This window comes from Hypanus sabinus, chromosome 7 (assembly GCF_030144855.1).
Source record: "Hypanus sabinus isolate sHypSab1 chromosome 7, sHypSab1.hap1, whole genome shotgun sequence".
Classification (NCBI taxonomy): Eukaryota; Metazoa; Chordata; class Chondrichthyes; order Myliobatiformes; family Dasyatidae; genus Hypanus; species Hypanus sabinus.
In genome coordinates this window covers 60,480,182-60,504,506 of record NC_082712.1, presented here as the reverse complement: position 1 = coordinate 60,504,506, position 24,325 = coordinate 60,480,182, and the positions used below count along the sequence as shown (strand labels likewise).

General features: G+C 41.0%; 1 protein-coding gene and 1 long non-coding RNA gene across 2 annotated transcripts in view; both read left to right on the top strand.

The window, feature by feature from the left end:
* The first annotated feature begins 415 nt into the window (after positions 1–415).
* LOC132396334 (uncharacterized) lies at positions 416–11,671 on the top strand. The gene is made up of 4 exons (XR_009512956.1): positions 416–1,645; positions 2,660–2,815; positions 8,795–8,984; positions 11,347–11,671. It is a non-coding gene; the product is annotated as an uncharacterized LOC132396334 (long non-coding RNA).
* Positions 11,672–15,600: 3,929 nt separating this feature from the next.
* Positions 15,601–24,325, top strand: part of cemip2 (cell migration inducing hyaluronidase 2) — a 92,522-nt gene continuing 83,797 nt past the window's right edge. The window contains exon 1 of the mRNA XM_059974759.1: positions 15,601–15,941. The gene's annotated coding sequence lies outside the window, so the exon portion shown is untranslated. The remainder of the gene's footprint in view (positions 15,942–24,325) is intronic.

The window sequence follows — 24,325 nt, the reverse complement described above, 5'->3', positions numbered from 1 at the left end:
GCTGAGATTTCCAACAGCATGTGTTTGAATTCAACTTATAGACACAAGGGTCCCACTAACCTACTTGGAATCTTTAAAGACAAAATTATTTAAAAGACAAAATTTTATTTTAACATTTATCACAACAATTTATAATGTTATGAATAAACTGATCTCTGGCTTCCAGACAGGTTCAAATATTTATTAATACCGACGTTTCGATGACAAACTCTGCCATCTTCATCAGGGATGCTGCCTGGGCACGTCTAGCCTGGTGGTATATAAACTCCTGTTGTCTCTCCCTCCTACAGGGATGTACGTACCACCGGGCTAGACGTGTCCAGGCATCATCCCTGATGAAGATGGCAGAGATTTTCATCAGAATGTTGGATAAGATCAATACCTATTCCCAGCTGGAAGCCCGAGAAGAGTTTGTTTGTCCTATGTGCTGGAAAGATAGTAAATCCTTCTTCAGTTTATAATATTATTTTCTCATTAGCGATAAGGTAGCTGCAAGTGGCCTACAGTAATAAGACATAGCAAAGAACGTTTTGCATTTTGTTTGGGCTTCTCAGGATTTCTGCCTCTACAAAACCACCTCACAGTTCAATTGGTTCAATAGGTACATTTAATGTCAGAGAAATGTATACAATATACATCCTGAAATTCTTTTTCTTCGCAAACATCCACCAAAACAGAGGAGTGCCCCAAAGAATGAATGACAGTTAAACGTTAAAACCCCAAAGCCCCTCCACCCATTTCCCCCTTCCACACACAACAGAATTGCATTGGGGACAAGAGGAGGACATTCAGCCCCTTGAGACTGTTTTGTCATTCAATATGATTGTGGCCAATCTGATCTGTTGCTTCAATCCCATTTTCCTGCCTATCCCTATTAGCATCCATTCCACTTTTAATCCAAATATACCTTTAATACACTTAACATCACAAGAATTTTGACTTGAGATTTTATAGGGTGGAAGATGTGGTGTATTGGAGTTTCCAAAGGGTATTCAATAAGGGCCACATAAAGGATTCATGATATTGCATGTACATGATATTAGCATGTACAGTGGATTGGCTAATTGAAAACAGTCAGAATACATGAGCAATTTTCAGATTTGTAAACTATAACCAGTGAGGTACTACAGCACTGTAACTACAACAGTATTTATTTATTTAGAAACACAACACTTCTGGCCCCATGAGCCTGTGATATCTAATTAACCCATGTGACCAATGAACCTACTAACCGATAGGTCTTTGGAATGAGGGAGGAAACCCACGCAGTCATGGGGAGAACCTACAAGCTCCTTACAGACAGCAGCGGGGATGGAACTGATTTGCTTACGCTGTCATAGTGTTACACTAACCGCTATAATCCATATTAATGACTTTGAATGAATATTATGTCCAAAATTGCTGGAGATACAGATGTGTGTGGAAAAAGTTGTCAAGAGGCTGCAAAGATGTGCAAAAGGAATCGATTAGTTGGAGTGAATGAGGAGAAATCTGCTAGATGGAGTTTACTGTGGAAACATTTGAGGATGTCCCTGTGAGACGGAGAAGAGGTGAAAAGAACAGAGTCTAAAAGGAGTGAGACAATAAAGTAGTCGGGAAGAGTGGAATCAGGGTGAAACGTGAAACACCCGCAGTTACTAAGCAGGTACAGCAATTAATCAAGAAACTAAATAGAATATTGGTCTTTACTGTGAAGGGTTTGAAACCTAAAGTGAGAGGTCTTGTCACTATTGCAACCACATGTGGTTCATGAAACTACATCTGGAGCACTGCATCCAGATTCACTTTCCTTATTTCAAGTGGGATATACTTACGCTGGAGACAGTACAATAAAAATTTAATTGGTTGATCCAAGGATTGAAGAGTTGTCTTAAGGGTTCTATACTTACTGAAATTTAGAGACTAATAATAATCAAGCATATTAAATTCTCAGTGGGTTTGGCAGGATTGGTTCTACAACTATCATCTCATGTGTGCTATCCAGAATTAGAAGGCATAGTCCCAGAATATGGATTTGCCAGTTTAGGACTAAAATGCATAGGAATTTCTCTTACGTTGACCATAAATCTTTGGAATTTTCAATCCTCCAGGACTGAATAATTGAGACCAAGATAGTTTTAGGTTTATAGGGGATCAAGGGTAATAACATTTGACAGGAAAGGGAAGGCCAAAAGCAGATCTGCCACAATTTTTTATTCCATAAAAATGTTCTTGTGTTATATTTGCATAGTACAATGGTGGGGAATCAGACTGGATTGGTGCCCATGCCCTTGACCTAAAGATGTGAGAGGGTGACAGGCATCATGTGTAACTGTTTGCTTTGTATTGGCCAAGGGGAAGAAATCGGATAGTAATTTGATTCTGATTAAATCCTGATGCACTACACTGGACAATTGCAGACTAATTAAAATGAAATCACATCCAAATGGAAAATAGGATGTTTCTCTGAGAGCAGAGTGGAAATAGATTGCAAGAGGAAGCATCAGTTAGATACTGGGCAGCATCCTGAGCAGATGACCTGGCAGGGAAATGTTGTTTTCCACGTTCTCTTGCAGCATAAAACTAAGTTTGTTGAGTTTCTGTTAATTCTTGGAACACCCTCATTAATCCAATCACTCATTAATTTCCCTGTAACCTATTCTTCGCCAAATCCTCCCAGATTCTACTTGCTAACCTGCACACGGGGCACAATTTACAGAGGATGATTAATCCACCAACCTGCCAGGCTTTGGGATGTGGGAAGAACTGGAGAACCTGATGGAAACCTTTCCAGTCAAATGGAGAACATACAAACACTACACAGACAACATCGGAGGTAAGGATCGAACCTGGGTCTCTTGTGATGTGATGCAGTAGCTCTACCCGCTGTGCCCCTGGCAGCAGCTTGCCTTTGACTGAGACCAGGAGCCTATAGGATCAATATCAAACAAAAAGCTGGAGCAGCTCAGTGAAGCAGGCAGCAGCTTGGAAGAAAATTGACAGCTGATGTTTCGGGTCAACACCTTTCATCTGTCCATTTCCATCCACAGGTGTTGCCTGTGTGTCTGAGTTCCTCCACCATTTTGTTTGTTGCTCCAGATTCCAGCGTCTACAGCCTTGTCAGTCCCTCAGATCAATATCACATTTGATCCAGAAAAGTGACCAATCAAAGAACAGGAGGCACACGGGACTGAAGTCAAACTGCTTTACCCTCATAAGAAATGGGTGGCAGTGGAGCTTGGCATCACTCTGCTTATTCCCCCAAGAGAGTTGAGCTCAGGAAGAGAAGCAATTTGACAATTTAAAAACTTCATATAACAGGATTTCAAATTGAAGAAGGAATCGATGGCAAAACAAAACACAATTCAGTTTGTAGACTCTTTTAAATCAGCCATTTTGTGGACATTAAATGGCCCAAGCAAAGAGGATAGGATAGTGGGAACTCTTACTTCAACTTTCTGAAGATAAATCTGCTCCTTTCACATCCTGGTACTGGCTAACACAATTTCCAAAAAGCCCTCTCTGACTGTATGGTTTAGAAAAAAAAATGTCTTCTGAGATTTCAGTTTGGACAAAGAATATCCAGTTTAATTATTAAAAGTCTTTTAGTTGCTGAACAATACCAATTGCACGGCCAGGTGACTCATACTTGACCAGTTGTATTGATTGCATTACTCTCCACACAAGACGTTTAATTCTGCATGATTCAGTTGTACAACTAAACCTGCTGCTAAAACAGTAAAACTTGATTTCCGCTCACATGTATGTGTAATCCTTTGTTGCTAACAATCACTGTCGAGCCCACCCATATACAGCGTTGTGATTTGCACAAATTACTCAGCTGCTACTTGTCATATGGGAATTAGGTTTTCCAGGAAAGCTGCTGGCAATGTCATCTTCCCACTTACAAACACCTACTAGGAAAGATGTTATTTCACCTCAGGTCAATAACTAATTTACATCATTTTTTTTTTTAAAGAGCTCCATATCTAATTCTGAATTTCCAGGAAAGGAAAGTATTCTCATTCCATGAATTAGCAACCAACCTTCCCATCTTCAAGACAGGATTGATTCAAATCTAAGGAGCTTGGTGGGCCGGTGTTACTTAATGAATGAGGATGGAATGCAGCACAGAGGGAGCAGAATGATACCAGTGATGGAAGGGTTAAGGAATAAAATATAATTAAAATGTTTGTTTATTGTCAAGTGACATTTAAGGTATTGGCAATTATAAGAACTGTTCAGTGCTTGTGTTAAAGCTGCAAATATTAAGATTGTATTGTTATGATTGTGGGGTATGAGGTGTTCTGATTGAGATGTTTAAAGTGATTAAAGGATTTAATGAGTAAACAGAAATTATTTTCACCATATCAAGCATGATCTGGTGAGTGCAGGCGCAATCTGGCAGGATGGAGCCTCCTCTCCCTGTGTTTCCTTTACATAGATGGCCTAATTCCAAGACAATTTCAGTACCTCATCCATCAATGGAGTCTTGTTTCCTTTAAACAGGTGTTAGCTCACTTCCTGTGCTCCTCATTGTCACTTCAGCTCCAGTTAATAGGGGGTAATTAATAGTTAACATTGGCAAAATGGGGTGAGATTAAATGCAATGTGAACAGGAACAATGAAATAAGGCCACTATAAAACTGAACATTAACAGCTGGCAGGCCTGTATTATTTTTTTTCATCCAATGTATTTCTTGTTTTGATTCAGAAATGAATGTTGGTGTTACCCTTGTTGTGGAATGCTGTCTCCATCATTCCCTTTAGCAGTCCCCGTTAGGTATTCACCACTCACTGGCCTCCATCAGATCCCTACTAAATCTGTTACCTCTTTCCCTAAATCTATGTTCTTTAGTTCTATTCAAATATAGAAACATAGAAAACCTACAGTACAATACAGGCCCTTTGGCTCACAAAGTTGTGCTGAACATGTCCCTATGTTAGAGATTACTAGACTTCCCCATAGCCCTCTATTTTACTAAGCTCCATGTAGCTATCTAAAAGTCTCATAAAAGACCCTATCGTATCCGCCTCCACCACCGTTGCTGGCAGCCCATTCCACGCACTTGCCACCCTGTGAGTAAAATACTTACCCCTGACATCTCCTCCGTACCTATTCCCCAGCACCTTAAAGCTCTGTCCTCTTGTGACAACCATTTCAGCCCTGGGAAAAAGCCTCTGACTATCCACACGATCAATGCCTCTCATCATCTTATACACCCCTATCAGGTCACCTCTCATCCTCTGTCGCTCCAAGGAGAAAAGGCCGAGTTTACTCAACCTATCTTCATAAAGAATACTCCCCAATCCAGGCAACATCCTTGTAAATCTCCTCTGCACCCTTTCTATGGTTTCCACATCCTTCCTGTAGTGAGGCGACCAGAACTGACCACAGTACTCCAAGTGGGGTCTGACCAGGGTCCTATAGAGCTGCAACATTACCTCTCAGCTCCTAAATCCAATTCCATGATTAGTGAAGGCCAATATACCGTACGCCTTCTTTACCACAGAGTCAACCTGCACAGCTGCTTTGAATGTCCTATGAACTCGGATCCCAAGATCCCTCTGATCCTCCACACTGCCAAGAATCTTACCATTAATAATATAATCTGCCATCATATTTGACCTACCAAGATGAACCACTTCACACTTATCTGGGTTGAACCACTTATTCAGATTGAGTAATTTGAATTCTACTTTTTCTCCTGCATTCTACTTTATCTCTATCCTACATAACTTTATGGAGCTCAGCCATGTCCTTTTTAAACCACCTGCACTCCAGGTAAAATAGACCTGTTCATAACTAAAACACTCCAGCCCAGGCAATATCCTGGTGAATTTCCTCTGTGCTCACTCTAGCATTATTACATCTTTCTTATAGTTTGGTGACCAGAATTGCATATAATAGTCCACATGAAGTCCGATTGATGTTTTATAAAGCTGGGTATAACCTCCCTTCTATTGTACTCAATTTCCTGACTAATGAAGGGTATTGAATCCCTTATGTCGACTTAACCAAATTATTTACCTGCAATGCCAGCTTCAAACATCTTTGGACTTTACCAAGGTCGCTCTGTTCCTCAGTACTTCCCTAGCATCTTACCATTTACGATGCATGTTGTAGCCTCAAACTGCATCAGCTCACATTTATTAGGACTAAACTCCATCTGCCCTTTCACCAATGCACCAATATCATCATCCTGTAACTTATGACGCCATTCACATTTTCAACAACTCCAATGAATTTTGAGTTATCTGCAATCTTACTGATTGTCCACATCCAGATAATTCACACATGTTCCAGACAGGGAGCGTGCCCATTCCAATCTCTGTTGGACACACTAATCACTGACATCCAATCAAAAAAGCACCTTCTACCATCACCCCTTGTCTCCTATTGCCAAGCCAATTTTGGATCCAATTTACCATCTTGCCCTTATCACCTAGCCCTTTGCACCAGTCTCCCACCTGAGACCTTGCTGAAATCTTTATCAATACATTGTTACCTCCTCACAACTTTAATCAGCTGATGGCTGTCTCTGATTAGTCCTTGCTTTTCCAAGTGATCGTTCATCCTGTCCCTCAGTACTTTTCTCAATAATTTCCCTACTCCTAACGTTAGGTTCACTAGTCCATCATTGCCAGGCTTTTCCCTGCTGCTCTTCTTGAAAAGGAGGAACACACTGGCCATCCCCCAGTCGTCCTGACGAAGGGTCTCGGCCCGAAATGTCGGCAGTGCTTCTCCCTATAGATGCTGCCCGGCCTGCTGTGTTCCACCAGCATTTTGAGTGTGTTGCTTGAATTTCCAGCATCTGCAGATTTCCTCGTGTTTGCTCCAGTTTTCTTGTACTTTTTTAGGCGCAAGCGAAGTTTAAAACATTTCCGGTAGGAACACAAAAATATTTTCTCCTGCCTTTTATGAAATAAAAGGTTGAAATAAATCTCAAAGGGTGTCTGGAGATTTATCTAGTTATAATCCTGCTAAGGTATTGAATGCCTTCTCTTTACTTACAGAGATTTGCACTAGAATTTCACCTTCCCCTTCTTTGAATTCTTCTTCTACAAGATCCATTTCCTTCATGAAAACTGATGAAAAGTATTCACTTAGAATCTCACCTACACCTTCTGACTACATGCTGATTGCCCCAGCTGTTATGAGTCCTATTCTTTTCCTGATTATTCTTTTGTCCCTAATATACTTATAAAATGCCTTTGGATTAACCTTAGCCCTGACCATCAGTAATATGTCTCATATTCATGCTCATAGTTTATCCCTATTTTCCTTGAAAGATGCAATAGTTTCTGTTTGAGCCATTCCCAAAGGTAAACACATGCTTCAACTAAGGTTCACCCTCTCTCTTCCCTCCCTGACATTGGCTTTTTCAATCCTGGCTAATGCATCTCCAACAATGATGTCTAAGAAATTAGTTTCTTCATGATGGGTATCACAGCAACAGCAGCCTTAATACATGAAGTGCCCTTAATGAGACAGTAAAATTTGACAGCCAACTACATCAAAAGATACAATAATCAGTAACATGCTAACAGTTTAAAAGACAGTCCTGCATTTATTTTGGCATTCTCTCAAAAGGCATCCCACAGTACTCGAACTTTCATTTCCATGAGACCCCTGCCCCTCCCCCCCAATCTTGGGACTCCCTGAGGTATTTTACAGCTAATGGAGCATGCATTGAAAGGTCAGTCTAGTAATGAAGGAAACACCACACTCAGAATCTAACATCATCCTTCCGCCAAAGTTCACAACACACATTGAGTAATGGCTGTTTGCTCTATACACGGTATTTTGTGTACAAAAAAGGAACAGATATAAGATAATAGATAAGACCACATGGGATGCATTGTTTCAGAATCCTTTGAAAACAAGCTGTTTACATTACTATTCCGATTGTTTATTTTTAAAAACATCTTCCTGTCTGAACTGTCCTTGGATCTTTTGAACTGCAGTCTGCTTTAAACACGGTCTCTGGTGACAACAGATCCCTCTCCTGATGTTTGTTACAACTGTTATCATTCAGTTCCCTATCTCCTTACAGAAATATTTCTCCAATATGATGGTTGGATGTTTGGAGAAAAAAAATCATGTTTTTATCACTGCCCTTTTAGAGTTGCCCTGTTTACAGTGGAAAGCCATGTCCTTCAAGAGAAAAAGTGGTTTAATTTTTAACCCTTAATGCTGTTACATGTGTATAAACAGCCAGGAAATTGGTTAAAGAGATGGGGTTTAAGAAACCTCTTAAATGAAGACAGAGTGATGAATAGCCTTAACGTTAAGTCTTTACATCTGAAAAAAGAGTCTCCAGTGATGGACCAATCAAACTCAAAGAAGTGTAAGAGGTGACTTTTGAGCAGTTCTGAAATTTCTGGGATGGTAGGGTCAAAGGAGGTTATTGTAACAATTGATGATCTTCTGCTGGAAATGGAAATAGTTAGAAATAAAACAAGTTTTATAAGTTGTAGAGATAAGGGGCTGATTAGAGAGAAGAAAATGAAGTGGTTGAATGGACAAACACAGAGATGGTTCACGAGGAAAGGAAATGATAAAAGGTGTGTCTGAGGAAATGAAATAACCAAAGAAGGAGAGAGAAATTAACCTGAAAGCTATAAATCTGGGAAAGCTTGATATGATTTTTAAACATTTAATCTTGAGTCAGAAAGGCTATGGTGTATCAAGTCAGAAGATGAGATGTTTTTCTTAAGTCTCTGGATTTAACAAGTTCATAAAGTCAGCCATTCTAATATGGTAAGTGTATGATCATGGCCAAGAAGTACCTTTTGCTTAAATTCTCAACAGAGCATGTGACATGGGATCTCAGAAAATGAGAAAGCAGACAGGTCTACCTGGAATTACTGAAGGGTCTCCTTGGCGACTGTCACAGGAAAAGTTATTGTGTAGGTTCACCTCAAGTAGCTCTGCGAGACACCAGTCACATTGCTGCTTCCATCCATCAAGACCAGCAATGAACATCCTGAGATAAATCCAGGTAAAATGTAGAGACCGGCACCATGTATGTGGGTTTATTTTTCTGTTCATATGAGTCTTGGATGCTCTGAATCAATAGGGATTATGGGGAGATCTTCTTAGATTTGGCAGTCTTCCAAAATTCATACCACTGCAAAATAATATGCAAACCCCGATCCTAATGAATTGGTCCGCCACACACCTGAACCGCTCCAATCCTATGGTCAGTCTTCCACACTATAATACATCACCTTACCTTTGATAAGCCAGCTACCTACTAGGGCATAACTAAATTATAGGATGAATAGGAAACTGTTTCAAATTTATCATCTCCACTCCAGACCCAAGGTCACTTTGATCATAATCATTGATTTTAGATAAGATGGCACACTTTGTATAGCTACATTCAAGTCATTGTTAATTCTTTCACTGAAGCGTGCAAAGGGATCATCATAAGTATCTGTAAGACAAATGTCTTCTGCCAACTTCACAACACTGGGCCCCGACACTTAAAACCACAATCAGACTCTGGTAGAGCTGGACTACATTGCGTAATTTGGGAGCCATTTCTCTGCAAAGGCAAACATCAATAGTGAAACTCACCACTGTCTCCAGTGTGTCAGCACTGCCGTCAACTCACCAAGATTGCAAGTCTATATTATCTAATGAGGTGCAGTGATCTGTGGTTTCCTTCATGCCAGAGTTTCCCAATCTAGTTTTATGAACCCCTTGTTTAATAGTATTTGTCCATGGCACAGAAAAGTTAAGGAACCTCTGCTCAATGCTCTGGCATTCTCTATCTTCTATATCAGGTACCTTAAAACCCCAGAGAAACACTACCATTGCTAAAAATACTCCAAATCTTTGTCAGCACAGTGGCCCAACATAACATCCTCTCCCAAGTCACCAATGAGGGTATGAACATCAGCTCCTGTTTATGGGACACATCAACAGACTCCTGAAGTTATACCTTTGAGCTTCATCATGGTGTTTCCAGGATAGCATTACTGTTCAAGGATGTTTTCAATCCTCTTGAAGAAGTCTCCAGCTCGTGAGATTCCCTGTTCCAGAGGGAAAGTTGCAGAGCTCCAGTTTGATGACAGCATAAAGATGACCCGTACAGTCAGAGTGAGAAGCCCCCCTGGTTTGAAAATTCCAATCTTTCCTTGTCCTACAGTGGAAAGGTCTGTTGTTCTCATCAGCCAGTTCAGAACTCGTAGAAATGGAGTGGAAGCAGTTCATCTTTGATCCCAAGGGATGACCTGAGAATATTCCACACTGTCTCTACTGTATCATCATCTGGAATATGCCCATGATTCCCTGCACTACTCAAACATCCCAGACTAAATAAAGCTCATCTTCAAAAACCTAAAAGGGTAGGTGATATGGCCTTGCCCAATTTTTGTTTATATTACTGGGCAGCCAATATATGTTGTCTTATCATTTGGTCTTTTATAATCAGTCTGACTGCCCAATGTGGGTGGCAATGGAGCTGAACTCTAAGGAGAATTTCTCCATCTCCACTTCCTTGTGGATCCACACTTCCTTGCCGTTTGCCTAAATCAGTTGTTAATCCAGTTATCAGACACACTCTGAGAATATAGGCTCAGTTCAGAAAATATAACGGGCTTTACGGTCTCTCTCTCTGTAGTCCTACTCTACATAATCATCTTTTTCAGCCTTCTTTGCAGGATTTAACATTTCTAGACTGGCACAGAAAGGGCATTAGCTGCTTTGAAGATCTTTTCATAGATCAGCGCTTTGTAACTTTTGAACGATTGTCTGTAAAGTTTGGCCTACCTAACACTCATTTCTTTAGATATCTCCAAATTAGACATTTTATCAACCCTTCAATACCAACTTTCCTGAGATACCCATTAAAAATGTTGTGGATATGTTTCTTCATATGAATCCATTCGGTAAAGTTTAATTTCTACTATTCAAGATACGTTAACAATGTTGAGGCGAGCCCCCTTTGACAAAATTAAAACTGCCTGGGAGCATGATTTAAATTTTCCTTTGTCCAACGAGGTTTGGGATTCAATTCTCAAGTCAGTTAATTCAACTTCTCTATGTGCTCACCACTGCCTTTTACAGTTCAAGGTGGTACACAGGGCTCATATGTCTAAAACTAAATTGTCGCAGTTCTATCCTGATATTAGTCCCTGTTGTGATAACTGACGAGGCTTCTCTTATTCATATGTATTAGGCTTGTCCCAGCTTGGAGAGATTCTGGAGAGATTTTTTTAAAACTTATCTCATATTCTTAATTGCTATTAGGAATCTAACCCTCTGATTGCTCTTTTCGGCACTTCGGGAGAAGTTGACATGCATTTGACTCCGACTAAGTGTTTTACATTGTCTTTCACCTCTCTTTTGAACAGATGTGCAGTCCTTCGGTGGAGAGATGCTGCCACTCATCCTCAATGGCTCAGAGATATCACGTCCTGCTTAGACCTTGAAAAGATTCATTATTCACTTCTTAATTCAGACATAAAGTTTCAAAAGGTGTGGGGACTTTTTCTTGAATATTTTCATGATTCCTGTGTAGATTAAGGGTGCATCCCTCCCTTTTTTCTTTTGCATTTAAATCCCTAACTTTCAGCTTCTTACGGTTAAGATCTATCGGCTTTTAAAAATGTGTAAATATATTATAGATTAGGTAGTAGGCAATATACCTTCTTTTTATAATACAGCTCTGTGGTGATAAAGTTCTGATTAACTTTTTTATATATTGTAAGGTTGGCTTGGATTTGGGAAGTGGGAGGGTGGGGTGGTAACTAACTTTATACGATTCTACTATGGGTGCTTTTCTTAATTGTTATGAAGTGTACATATGATATGTTTGTTTTGCACTGTATAAACCTATTTGTTTTTTACTTTTTATTGTTTTGTCATATTGTAGAAACTCAGTAAAAATTAATTTAAAAAATTCCCTGCACTACTCTTGATAGAATTAAGTCATTTTACACATGAAATTCAGATTCTCCAATAGGTGCACAAGGTAGCTGTTTATACCACATAATTTAACTATCACTCTAACATCCCATTTCCAAATGTCCTTTAAGATAGCTCCCTTCATAGTTCGACATAATTTTGTTTTTGCTTCGACTGTGCCTTTTCTTTTCCCTCAAGAATTTAGCTGAATCATGTTCAAAGTCTTCTATGCATGAGCAAATTGGGTGGAGTTTAATCTATCATGGAACTAGGCATTTTTCTCAAAGTCTCAGGAAAAGTTTGCTGACTTACAATCTCATCATAAACATACACTCACCTGAAGCACTTGTTATTTAAATTTGTTGCTAATTGATTACTGTTCCCTTGGCTGATGTGGCACTCCATGATGTGATAAATACAATGTGCACATCATACTTTTTTGTTTTATAAATCACTCATGAATGACATCTAGGATGGCCAGTGGGAGTATTTCTTGTGATAAGCTCTGATATGAACAAATGGATCAGTAAAGTCATCAATGTTCTCCTTGCAATAGTTAACAAGTACCCTTGGTAAAGGTCTTCAACTCTGCAGATGACCTTTATTGCAATTATACACTCCCCTATCAGTTAACTGAGAGCATTATCTAATTCTGGCTAACACATACGACATTTGGCCATTGCTTTTGTATTCGTAATACCTGAATGTTCAGTGTGAAGCTTTTCTAAATTTTGCTTTTGCAGTACATTTAGTAAGACAAGTTTGCATTTCCATTTATACAATCCTTTTCCATGGCCAACTCCTGTCACTGATAGTGTAGATTCTTGTTATAGTCTGTTCATTTGTCTAATTCTGTCTTTCCTCTTACAGTTTTTTTTCCTTTTCCTCATTTTCTTACATCTCTTTGTGTTTTTGTCTGTCTCCATTCCTGGAATAGGATATCATCTTTTATTACTTACAATGTGAAGATCATGCTCCTCGTTCCTATATAAGAATTTTCATATGGCAAAACATCTGCATTGGTATATTGTTTTGATCTTGTATGTTCACTGGTATAATCATACTGAGGTAAAAGAATGGGTCACACTGGCATTCTTGATGCTATTTCTGCCAAATGACCAAGAATTGCTAATAAAAAATTTTGGTCCGTGACCAGTGTAGAAGGTTTCAGAAGGAATTGATGAAACCCTAATACTCCAAAGAAAATCAAACGTCTCTTTCTCATTTTAAGTGTTGTTTCTTTTGCTCTTAAATAATGTTTATGGTTTGGAATTTTTCTTGACTGTTGTTCATTACACAATGGCTTACACCTCTGAACAACAATTTGAAGCATCAGGGGCATGATGGATCATAATGAACTGACACAGTCTCATCTGCCTTACATCGGTCTTACAAAATTCACTGTCCTTTTCCCCAAATCCTTTTCATGGCTTTTTCATTCATTGATGTACCAGTATCGGGATTGTTGTAAATATGGCAAAAATTTTGGAGAGTACTGCACCATGCCAGGAGTGACTTAAGCTCTGCAACATTTTCAGGTCTCTCTGGTTTCTGAATAGCTTCCATTCTTTTCTTTAATAAGTTATAAGCAATTTGCATTTACTAAAATAAAAAAATGACTTTCTATATAAATTCACATATACTTCTTTTGTGCTTTACATTGTGTTCATGTAATCTATTACACACTGATAATATTCAAGCATTTCTTGTAACTGTGAGTATATCATCTTGATTGCAGAGACAATTATCCAAACCTTGTAGAATATTGTCCACTGAAAAATTCTCATGCCATATATCTCAAACTATGAAGTAGGTTTATGTGGAAATAATAATCCATATACTTGGTGATCATTAAATGTTGTTAGCTCTTTCCTTTTGGTCAGCATGAGATAGACTAAAACATCAGCTCCTACATACAAATCCAGTGTTCTAGCAGTGAATTGGTACTGCTCGTCATCTGCTGCCTGGTTCATATTATCCCTGATATCATCACACTGCGTAACATTCTTGCCCACTTTTTAGCTCTGCTATACCTGGTACATAACCCTCTATTTTTCTATCATTGATGTGCCTATTTAAGAGCGTCACTGCCCGGTATGCAGGGTCAGGCTACTGCACGGGATCAAAATTAGCTGCAGAGAGTTGTGAACTTAGTCAGCTCCATCAAGGGCACTAGGCTCCGTAGTATCCAGGACATCTGGAAGGTGGCATTCATCATTATGGACCCCATCACCCAGGACATGCTCTTATTGTTACCGTCAGGAAGGAGGTACAGATAAGGCACACACTCAGTGATTCAGGAACAACTTCTTCCCCTCTGCCATCTGATTTCTGAATGGATATTAAAGCCATGAACACTCCCTCACTACATTATTTATTTTTGCAATACTTATTTAACTACTTAATATATACTAACTGTAAATCAGTTTTTTTCTCTATTATTATGTATTGCATTGTACTACTGCTGCATAGACAACAAATTTCAGGACATATGATATTAAACCTGGTTCTGATTCTGATTCTGTGAATCAGACAAAATACAACAACATAAAAAAACATGAAGCCAGCTGTTGGAAGACATGTCATTTCTCCAACTACTCTATTCATCTGTGCATGTGAATCATACATCTCCTGCGCAACAAATTAAGCAGCAATTTATCCCACAGCACAAATCCCACTAGTATTGACATAGAGATTTTTAAAAAATTCTTTACAAGTGACGGCTGCTGGCAAGGCCAGAATTTATTGTCTGTCAATAATTGCCTTTTCGAAGTCCAAGTAAGTCAATTTATTATCAAGGTGCGTATACAGCCCTGAGATCTGTTTTCTTGCGGGCATACACAGTGAACAAAAGAGACCCGATGGAATCAGTGAAAAGCCGCACTGAACAGGACAGACACACAGCCAAAGGACAACAACTCACACAAAATGCTGGTGGAACACAGCAGGCCAGGCAGCATCTATAGGGGGAAGCACTGTTGACGTTTCAGGCCGAGACCCTTCCTTCCTGACGAAGGGTCTCGGCCTAAAACGTCAACAGCGCTTCCCCCTATAGATGCTGCCTGGCCTGCTGTGTTCCACCAGCATTTTGTGTGTGTTGTTTGAATTTCTAGCATCTGCAGATTTCCTCGTGTTTGCAAAGGACAACAAGCTGTGCAAATACAGGCGCGTTCACCACGAGGTCACTGGCACTGCCAGTGCCAGTGTGCTGCTGAGTAAGGAGCCAGGATTTTTGCCCGTTAGCTGTGATATGCTAGTCTGGATGGTGTCATGTCTGTACGAGAGTCTACAGCTGGTGGTATTCACTGCACCTGCTGCCATTGGCCTTTGAGGGTTTGTGAGAGGGTGTGGAAATAATCTGGTGTACAGCTGCTACTCATTACTCACTGCCTGCTTGCCCTCAACAGCACTTGTCCTTTTTACAAAAAGATCAAAACCAGGGGCTTCATTCAGCTAAAGCGATTCAATACAGGGGACGTCAACACGGTATTTACATTGCAATCGAGGGAAGCTGTATAGAATGGGGTTGGATATACATGAGATGCCCATTAGAGGTCGTCAGTTACTCGTTTCTGGTTGGAAATGAGAAAGAATGATTTACCACTCTTCCAGAGAGAAGCGAAAAAAAATCTATGACGACAAAGCGAAACCCCACCTTATTCGTGTGGCTGATTTAACCCAATCCGAACTCTACACTTCCTTTTCCTATGCACTGCCCTGACTCGGATCAAGGCGAGAGGAGGGTTTCTCTCCTTTTTTTCTTCCTTTCGCTCACACACAAAAGTTTTGGAGTTTAAGAAAGTTAAAGGAATCACAACCTAGAAGCTGGAAGCCGAGCTTTGGGGCGCATGGTGCGATGTAGCGGCCGGAGGAGTTTAGAACAGCCACCAGCAACACTCCGCCCCAGAATAAAAGCCGAGAACGTGAATGGCTCTGAAGAAGATGCTGAGAGTCCTGTGCCGATCATGAAGGCCAGTGCCTTTTGACACATCGTAACATCCCGTGTGTGTCTTTTAAATAAAACGCTGCACATCTTAATCAGGTAAGGAAATATCACCCCTCCCCCAGTCCCATCTGATAATCCTGTGGTCTGAACATTTGAAACTTCAGACAACGGCATAGATACGTTTGGTACGGATTTCAAAACTCTTTTTGCACCACTGTCGCTGTAGTTAATGAATTTATTATTGGTATGTGATCCTTGAGCTTCACGCGAGCAGGGAATTTCATTACATTGGTGAAAATGACAGTAGACTGATCTGAATGAGCTGAAGAGATTGTTGTATATGTGTGTCGGTGGGTACTTGAGGGCAGTCACCTTACACGCAATCGGGATACAAGTGGTATTATTTTGTTACGAGTACAACGTGACTTATTGGTAGAGAGCAGGCTGGAGAATTGGTAGAAAAGATAAAGAGGTCTGTTTGATGTTCCTTCACCTCCTTTTGTTTCTTATGAACAAGGTTGTTGCCCATCCCCCCACCTCCCTTCCCCTCATCAATGAGGATGTGACAAGTCGCCCAGTAAATAGGGCGAAACGGGTCCCGGTGTGCTTGGGCTGGCAGGAGGACGAAAAATGAGATGGGAATTTTGTTCCAAGCAGCATTGTGGTGTGTCGAAGGACAGCATTGCTCGCGAATTAGTCGTTTTCAAAAGGGGATTAATAAATACTTGAGGTAATTTTGTTATCGGAAAGAATAGGGCAGTTTGATCTCTCAAAAAGCCACAATATGCTCAGTATTATTCCACATTGGGTCAGTCTTCGGAGATGCCATGCAATCTAAACTGTAACAGATGTATATACCATTGCTTTCTTTGGAAACCAAAGTGAAGCAATTTGCACTACTCCCATGTTTCCTGTTTAATCTTTCATTCTTTGATACGAACGTAACCAGACGCTTCTTAAAAAGCAATGGTCTCCTCATGTTTGTCAGAATTCCCTTCGGACATGAGTGTTTTTTGAGGGTGATTCAGATCCTGGAACTTGGCTTCTCCACAATAACCCTAGACCTTGCCTTGGTGGTATTGGCTATCTGCACTGCAGTGAGCTCCCAATGGATTGTGTGGGCAGTTCTGGAACCCTGCAAATTACAGAGGCTGTCTGAAAGAAGAACCCTTGAGCTAACCCAACTCTTACTTTGCGTTTTCTCCCCTTTTTCTGTGTTGCTTGGTGAGCTTCCTCTTTAATCTGCTTTATCTGCCCCTTCTGATAGTGCGTTCCACCTGACACAAAATTTGAATGTCATTTTGCTGATCATATTAAATATAAGCCCTTTGTTTTTCTTGTAGCTGCTTTCCAATGATTCTGAGTTAATGCATTATGATATTGTGCTCAGTAATTCCCTGGGGGTCTGCGTTGCAGTCACTGGAACTCTCTTGGGTCTGAAGGTTGTGGGTTCAAGTCCAGCATTGGCATATTATCCAGGCTGACCTCCAGTACAGCAGCAAAGAAATGTATTGGTGACAATCTCTTTCAGGTGAGACATTAATCCAGGGCCCCATCTACCCTCCCTGGTGGATGCACTTGATCCAATGGTTCCAGAAATGAGAGTGCTAGTGACTGTAGGTAGCCTGCCACAGGGAGGCTGGGAAATGGACGTAAGAGCAATGCAGTAGCTTGTCAAAGCTTATTCCCCAGCTGGTGGATGGTGGAAGTGGCGCTCTGATTAGGGCCCATCTGGAATATCGCATCATAGGAAGGGTGTCGGAGGCTTTGCAGAAGATTTTGACCAGCATCGTTCCTGGATTAGATCGCATGTGTGATGAAGAGGGATTGGCAAACCTGTGCTGATTTCTCTGAGATGGCAGAGGCTGAGGAGAGATCTGATAGAAGTTTATAAAATGATGGGAGGCGGAGGTAGGGTACCCAGCCACTATGCTTTTGTCAGGGCGTGCATTTAAGGTGAGAGGGTGAATATTTAACGGAGATGTGCAGGGCATTTTGCTCTTGTTGAGTGATGGCTGCCAGGCATGGTGGTGGAGGCAGATATAATTCAAGATAGTTTTATGTTCTTTCTAGTATGCAAGTGCAGAAGAGAACAAAATAATTGTTACTCCATATCTAATGCGGCACAATACGGAAAAGAACAACTCGTTGTCGTTAGGTCGCATCTGGAATTTCCAGTTGGCCGACGATTTCCCTCCATGCCGCTCTGTGCCGACACTTGTCGTTAACGTCGTTGTTTTGATCCTTTATTGAGACTGACATATTGAGAAATCATGTACTTGGCAGGTTACAGCAGTGGTTTGCCTTTGCCTTAATAAGCATAAATAAACATAAATACTTAAGGTAGCTTATACATTGTATGACCATACAGAAGTGTCTGTACATAAGATGACTGACAGGAAATGATAGAGTAGTGTTAACTGGGTGTGTGGAGGTGGAGATGTTGATCAGCCTTGCTGATGTTTTTGAAGTGGGTGGTCCTGGCTTGGATGTCACGTAGCCTCTTCTCCGCTGGGAGTGGGACTAACAGTGGGTGGGTGGGATCCTTCGTGATGTGGCCTTTCTGCATATATGTGCTTGATGGGGGTAAGCTGGTGCCGTTGATGCACCGGGCAGTTTTTGACTACCTGTCGTAGAGCCTTCCTGTTTGCTGTGGTGCACTTTCAGTACCATGCAGCTTGTTAAGATGATCTCTACTGTCGAATGTTGCAAGTATGGCTGTGCATAGTCCCGCTCTCCTCAGCCTTCTCACAAAGTATAGGTGCTGGCGAACTTTCCTGATAGGGTGGAGCACGTTCTGGGATCATGAGAGGTTGTGTGAGATGTCCCAGGAGTTTGAAACTGCTCAGTGTCTACTGAGGGTGTGAGTTCTTCTGGAGTCGATAACCATCTTTGTCTTGTTGACAGTGAGGAAAAGATTATTTGCCTGGCACCAGGCCTGAAACTCTTCAACCTCCTGTCTCATCATTACTGGCAGAGACACTCAGCATTGGCAAACTTGACCATGTGATTACACATTTATTTGGCCATGCAGTCATATGTAAGCAGGGTACGATAGAAGCAATTAAATGTTTCTTGGACATGTATGTGGGTATGCAGGGAATGGATGAATATGGAGCATGTGCAGGCAGAAGGGATAAGTTTAATAAGGTGTCATTAGCTAAGTGTGATACAACAATGTGGGCTGAAAGGGCCTGTACTGTCCTAAATAAGAGAAGCAAGTTAAAAGTTAAAATTTTAGAATGTACATTTGGATAAAGGGCATGGCAGTTTCCTTTGGTCGTGGCTCATAGGAAAACACAATGCCTCAGTTTAGGAATTTAACTCTTTGGCTCAGTATCTCTGGTTTTCATCACTCTGTGACTCCTAATCTTAAACTGAGCTGTGCCACATAGCCTTTGGTACCAATTTCACCTTGCTTTGGTCATTGTTAAAGATGTCACAACAGGAATTGCCTTTGTGAAATATCATCACATTTGGTGTGTGCTTTTGGAATATTTTTTCCACTGTAAGAATTCCAAGCAATTAACTAGCCCATTGTGCCTCAGCCAACTACTTGGAAGAGCCCTCCAGCTGGTCTCACTCTGTCCCTTTCATAGGCATGAAAGATTTCCACCGTACATGTTTTTATATTCCATTTCCTTCTGAAAGTTGCTGCGTGTGCTTACGCAATTCTGACTGCAATAACTTGCTGTATCTTTTGTAAGAGAACCTTCGCCCTTTTTCACTTTAATGTGGGTACCCTCTGGTTATTGACCATTTTGACACAGATCAAATTCTTCTTAAGTGGTCTCAAAGTAGCTTACCTTTATATTTCATCTTTTCTCTACTTATGTTTTCTTTTAATTGCCTTCTGTTAGTTCTTAAAAGCTTCCCAATTCTCTACCTTCCCAGTAATTTTTGCGATATTGTATGCCTCTTTTACTTTTTTTGCTATCTTTGACTTCTTTTGTCAGTCATGGTTGCCTCATCTTCCCTTTAGAATACTTATTCATCTTTAGGACGCATCTATCCAGCGCCTTCCAAATTGCCCCCAGAAACTTTAGCCGTTGCTGCTCTGCTGTCATCCCTGATAGTTCCACTTCCAATCAACTTTGGCCAGCTCCTCTCTCATGCCTCTATAATTCCCTTTACTCCACTGTAATATAGATACATCTGACACTAGCTTCTCCCCCTCAAACTGCAGGGTGAATTATATCTTCTTATGATTACTATCTCCTAAGAGTTTCTTTGCCTTAAGTTCCCTAATCAAATCTCGTTCTTTATGCAACACCCAATCCAGAATGGCTTTTTCCCAAGTGGACTCAACAAAAAGCTGATCTAAAAGGCTGTCTCAATCTACCTGCATATTGAAATCCCACTTGACTATCATAACATTGCCCTTTTTACAGGCCCTTTCTGTCTCCAATTGTAATCCGTATCCTACATCCAGGCTACTGTTTGGGGGTCTGTATGTGACTCCCATCGGGTTCTCTTTTACCCTTGCAGTTTCTTAAATCTGCCCACAAGGATACTACATCTTCAGATCCTATGTCGCTTTTTTCTAAGAATTTGATTTCAGTTTTACCAACAGAGCCACCCCAACCCCTCTACCTGTGTGTCCTTTTGCTGTGAGGTGTATCCTTGAACGTCATGCTCCCAACTGTGATCTTCTTTCAGCCTCGACTCAGTATGTCCACGACATCACACCTGCCAATCTCTAACCGTGCTAGAGCTGTCTTCTCTCTTCTTCCCTTTCCCATCAGGCAGAAAACACTGCAGCATATACCACTGGGCCCAAGGATAACTTGTATCCCACTTGACTGTATCTCTCATATGCTTTTGTCTATCTGTGCTGCATTTTAACTGCATTTTGTTTTCTTTTTGCCTCTTTGATGTAATTATTTAAGGCATGATCTGTCTGGAAGGGCACAGTAAAAAGACTTTTGTATGTAGCTGAGTATGTGCAACAAGAATACTAGTACTAATATTCCCACTGTGACACTGACCTCCTGAATCACCCTTCACCCCTCTCTCTGTTAACTTGCTTTCTCTGTTTCCCAGTTCTAGTAAAGGGGCTTGACCCAAACCTTAACTGTTTATCCCCTTCATAGATGAAGCCTGTTATCTTTGTGTTCACAAATTCAAAGCCGCATTACATTGTGGTGTAAGGTTTTGGATGTCTTGAAGTTGTGAACTTTCCCTTTTTTCTTGGATGTCTGCACATTTATCTGCACTGGTGGATTATCGTTCTCTTTTTTTAAAGACACAAACAAAACGCTCTGGAGACCTTGCATATGTTGGATTTTTCTCTACTTTTTGGTAAGAAAAGAGCTTATCACAGTCTTATTGCTTGTAGTCATGATTGAAAGACGTGTACATAAATGCAGTTGTATGCTGTATCGATTGGACAATTGCATTACTGTATTGCAATGGAAATTTTATTGAATCATCTCATCAGAAATCAAACTAGGAGAAGTTTTGAGATGAAATTTAGAGTCTGACATCTACAATATAGAAACAGGCCCTTCAGTGCACTGAATCCATGTGAGACATCATTCTCCATTTACACCAGTCCAGGTTTTTCTCCTCACATTCCCATCAACTGCCCCCTAAATTCTACCACTTCAGATTGCAAACAAGGGGACAATTACAAGAACCGATTTTAAACTACTAACTCATTCGTTTTTCTGACGTGGGACGAAACCAGAGCAGCCAGAGGAAACCTACGCTGTCAAAGAGGCAGTGAACAACCTCCAAACAGACAGCACTCACACTCATGAGGAGGAGGTACAGGAGCCTGAAGACCCACACCAAATGTTCTCAGAACAGTTTATTCCCCTCTGCCTTCAAGTTTACGAATAATCCACAAATCCATGAATTCTGCCTTGGTATTCATCTTTTGCACTTTTCTGTAACTTACCATTTAAGGCTTGCACTGTACTGCTGCTGCAAAGCAACACCTTTCACATCAAACGTCATGGATATAAACCTGATCCTGAATCCGAATTGAGGGCAGGAATGACCTTTGATCCCTGGAGCTTTGAGGTAGTAGCTGCAACGCTGTCCAGTCCCAAGGCACTAAACCTACTGCAGAGGTAGCAGAGATGAACAATTTAGGCTTGAGAGAGAGCCAAGAAAAGCTGGTATTGTTCTTCTGGGAAAACCAAGGACGAAAGAACAAGTTTGGTAACTAGAGGACACAGATTTAAGATATTTGTCATCGTGAACTGGGTCTCTTGAGAAAAAATCACTGAGCAGAAACCTATTAGAGAGCTTTAAAATTATAGAAGGTCTTGATACAGAATGCAAGGAAGTATCCTACTGGAGTCTATCGATATAAGACAGTCACCCTGATGTCCAATCGAGAATTTGGGTGAAACCTTGTTACCTGCAGAGCAATGAGAATGTGGAATTCATTGCTAGAGAGAGAGATTGCACTGAATTGTAAAAGCGCTTTCAGGGAGTGGCAGGAGAGTTGGGGGTAGAAAGAGAGGATTATGCAACTAGATGGGGAAAGACTGGAGGGTTCAAGGGGAGCTTCAAAGCCAAAATGGGCTGATTGTGCTGATTGGCTTGAGTAGGTGGTGTATAACTGATGTAATCTTATGTAAACTACAGGAGGAGGAGGAGAGGAATTGACGTTCATGTGGTGAATTGTTGTGATCTGAAAGCACAGCGAAGGCAGATTCACTGAGAACATTCCAAAGGGAATTAGGTACACTTACAATGGGGGGGGGGGGGAATGGGGTCTAATGTGATAACTCCTTCAAAAAAAAACCCCAGTCTGGCGTGGTGAAGTGTGGAACCACCTCTGTGACCTTTGCAAGGGCTAATTGTTTCTCTTGGTGTCACTGGTTTCAGTACGTTTCTATCTGTTGTTTTGTGCGCTTGGAATTGGACATTTGAACTTCTGAGATGTGTTTGGAGGTTGCACAGAGCAATATGATTGTGTCAACAATTGGTAATTGATTTATTATTGTCACATACACTGAGGTACAGTGAAATGCTTTGTGTTGCGTGCCATCTATATAGACCATTCCAAAATCTGTACATTGAGGAGGCACAAAGGGAAAGGCAATACCAGCCTGCAGAGTATACCGTTACAGAGAAAGTATAGTTTCGGTAGAGGAATAAAGTGCAAGATTAAGGGATTGAAGGTTCATTTTGTCATAAAAGATGTCCATTCAAGAATCAGATTCGGGTTCAATATCATTGACAAATGTTGTCAAATTTGTTTTACTGCAGCAGTACAGTACAATACATAAAAATTACAAATTTCAATAAGGTATATATTTATCGATCTTTTATCAATCCTGTGCAGTGGTCCCCTCTGTACCAGGCAGTGATGCAACCAGTTTGGAATGTTTTCCATGGTACATCTGCAGAAATTTGTGAGTGTTGTTGGTGACATAACAACTCTCCTCAAACTCCTATTGAAATATAGCTGCTGCTGTAATTGCATCAATATGATGGGCCCAGAACAGATCTTCAGCGATGTTGAGACCTGGGAACCTGCTCACTCTTTCCACTGCTGATCCCTCATTGAGGACTGGTGTGCGTTTCCCTGACTTCTTCTTGAAGTCCACAATCAATTCCTCGGTCTTACTGATGCTGAGTGCAACACCATTCAACCAGCTGATTTATCTCACTCCTGTCCACTTCCTCATCACCATCTGAAATTCTGCCAACAACGGTTGTGTTATTGGTAAACTTATAGATGTTGTTTGAGCTGCACAGTCATGGGGGTAGAGTGCGAGAGAGTAGAGCAGTGGGCTAAGCACGCATCCTTGAGGAGCACCAGTGTTGATTGTCAGTGAGGGAAAAAAATATTATTTCCAATCTGTACTGATTGTGGTCTCCCAGTGAGGAAGCAAAGATCCAGTTGTAGATGGAGGTATTGAGGCCCATGTTTGGGAGTTACTTGATTAGAAGTGAGGGTATGATGGTATTGAATGCTGAACTGTAATCAATAAACAGCAGCCTGACGTAGGTATTGTTATCATCCAGGTGGTCCAAGGCGAAGTGGAGAGCCAGTGAAGTAGCCGCTGCAGACTGATTGTGGTAATAGGCAATTTGCAGTGTGTCCAGGTCCTTTCTTCGGCATGAGTTGGTTCTGGCCATGATCCACCCTTTGAAAGCACTTCACTGTAGATGAGAGTGCAACTGGGAATTGGTACAATTATCATCCTTTTTGAAACAGCCGTGCAGCTGTGGGGGATTGAAGATGGCCTTGAACACTCCCACCAGTTGGTTGGCACAGGTTTACAGTGCCCTACCAGGTACGGCATCAGCGTCTGCCTCTTTGTGAAGGTTCACCCTCTTAAAAGATGTTCTGACGTCAACCTCTGAGTCAGAGATCACAGGGTCACAGGATGTTGCAGGGATTTGGTCAGGTGTAGTTTTATTGTCCATTTCATAATGTGCATTAAAGGCATTGAGCTCATCACAGCCATTCATGAGATTAAGTTTCACCTTGTAGGAAGTAATGGCCTGCAAGC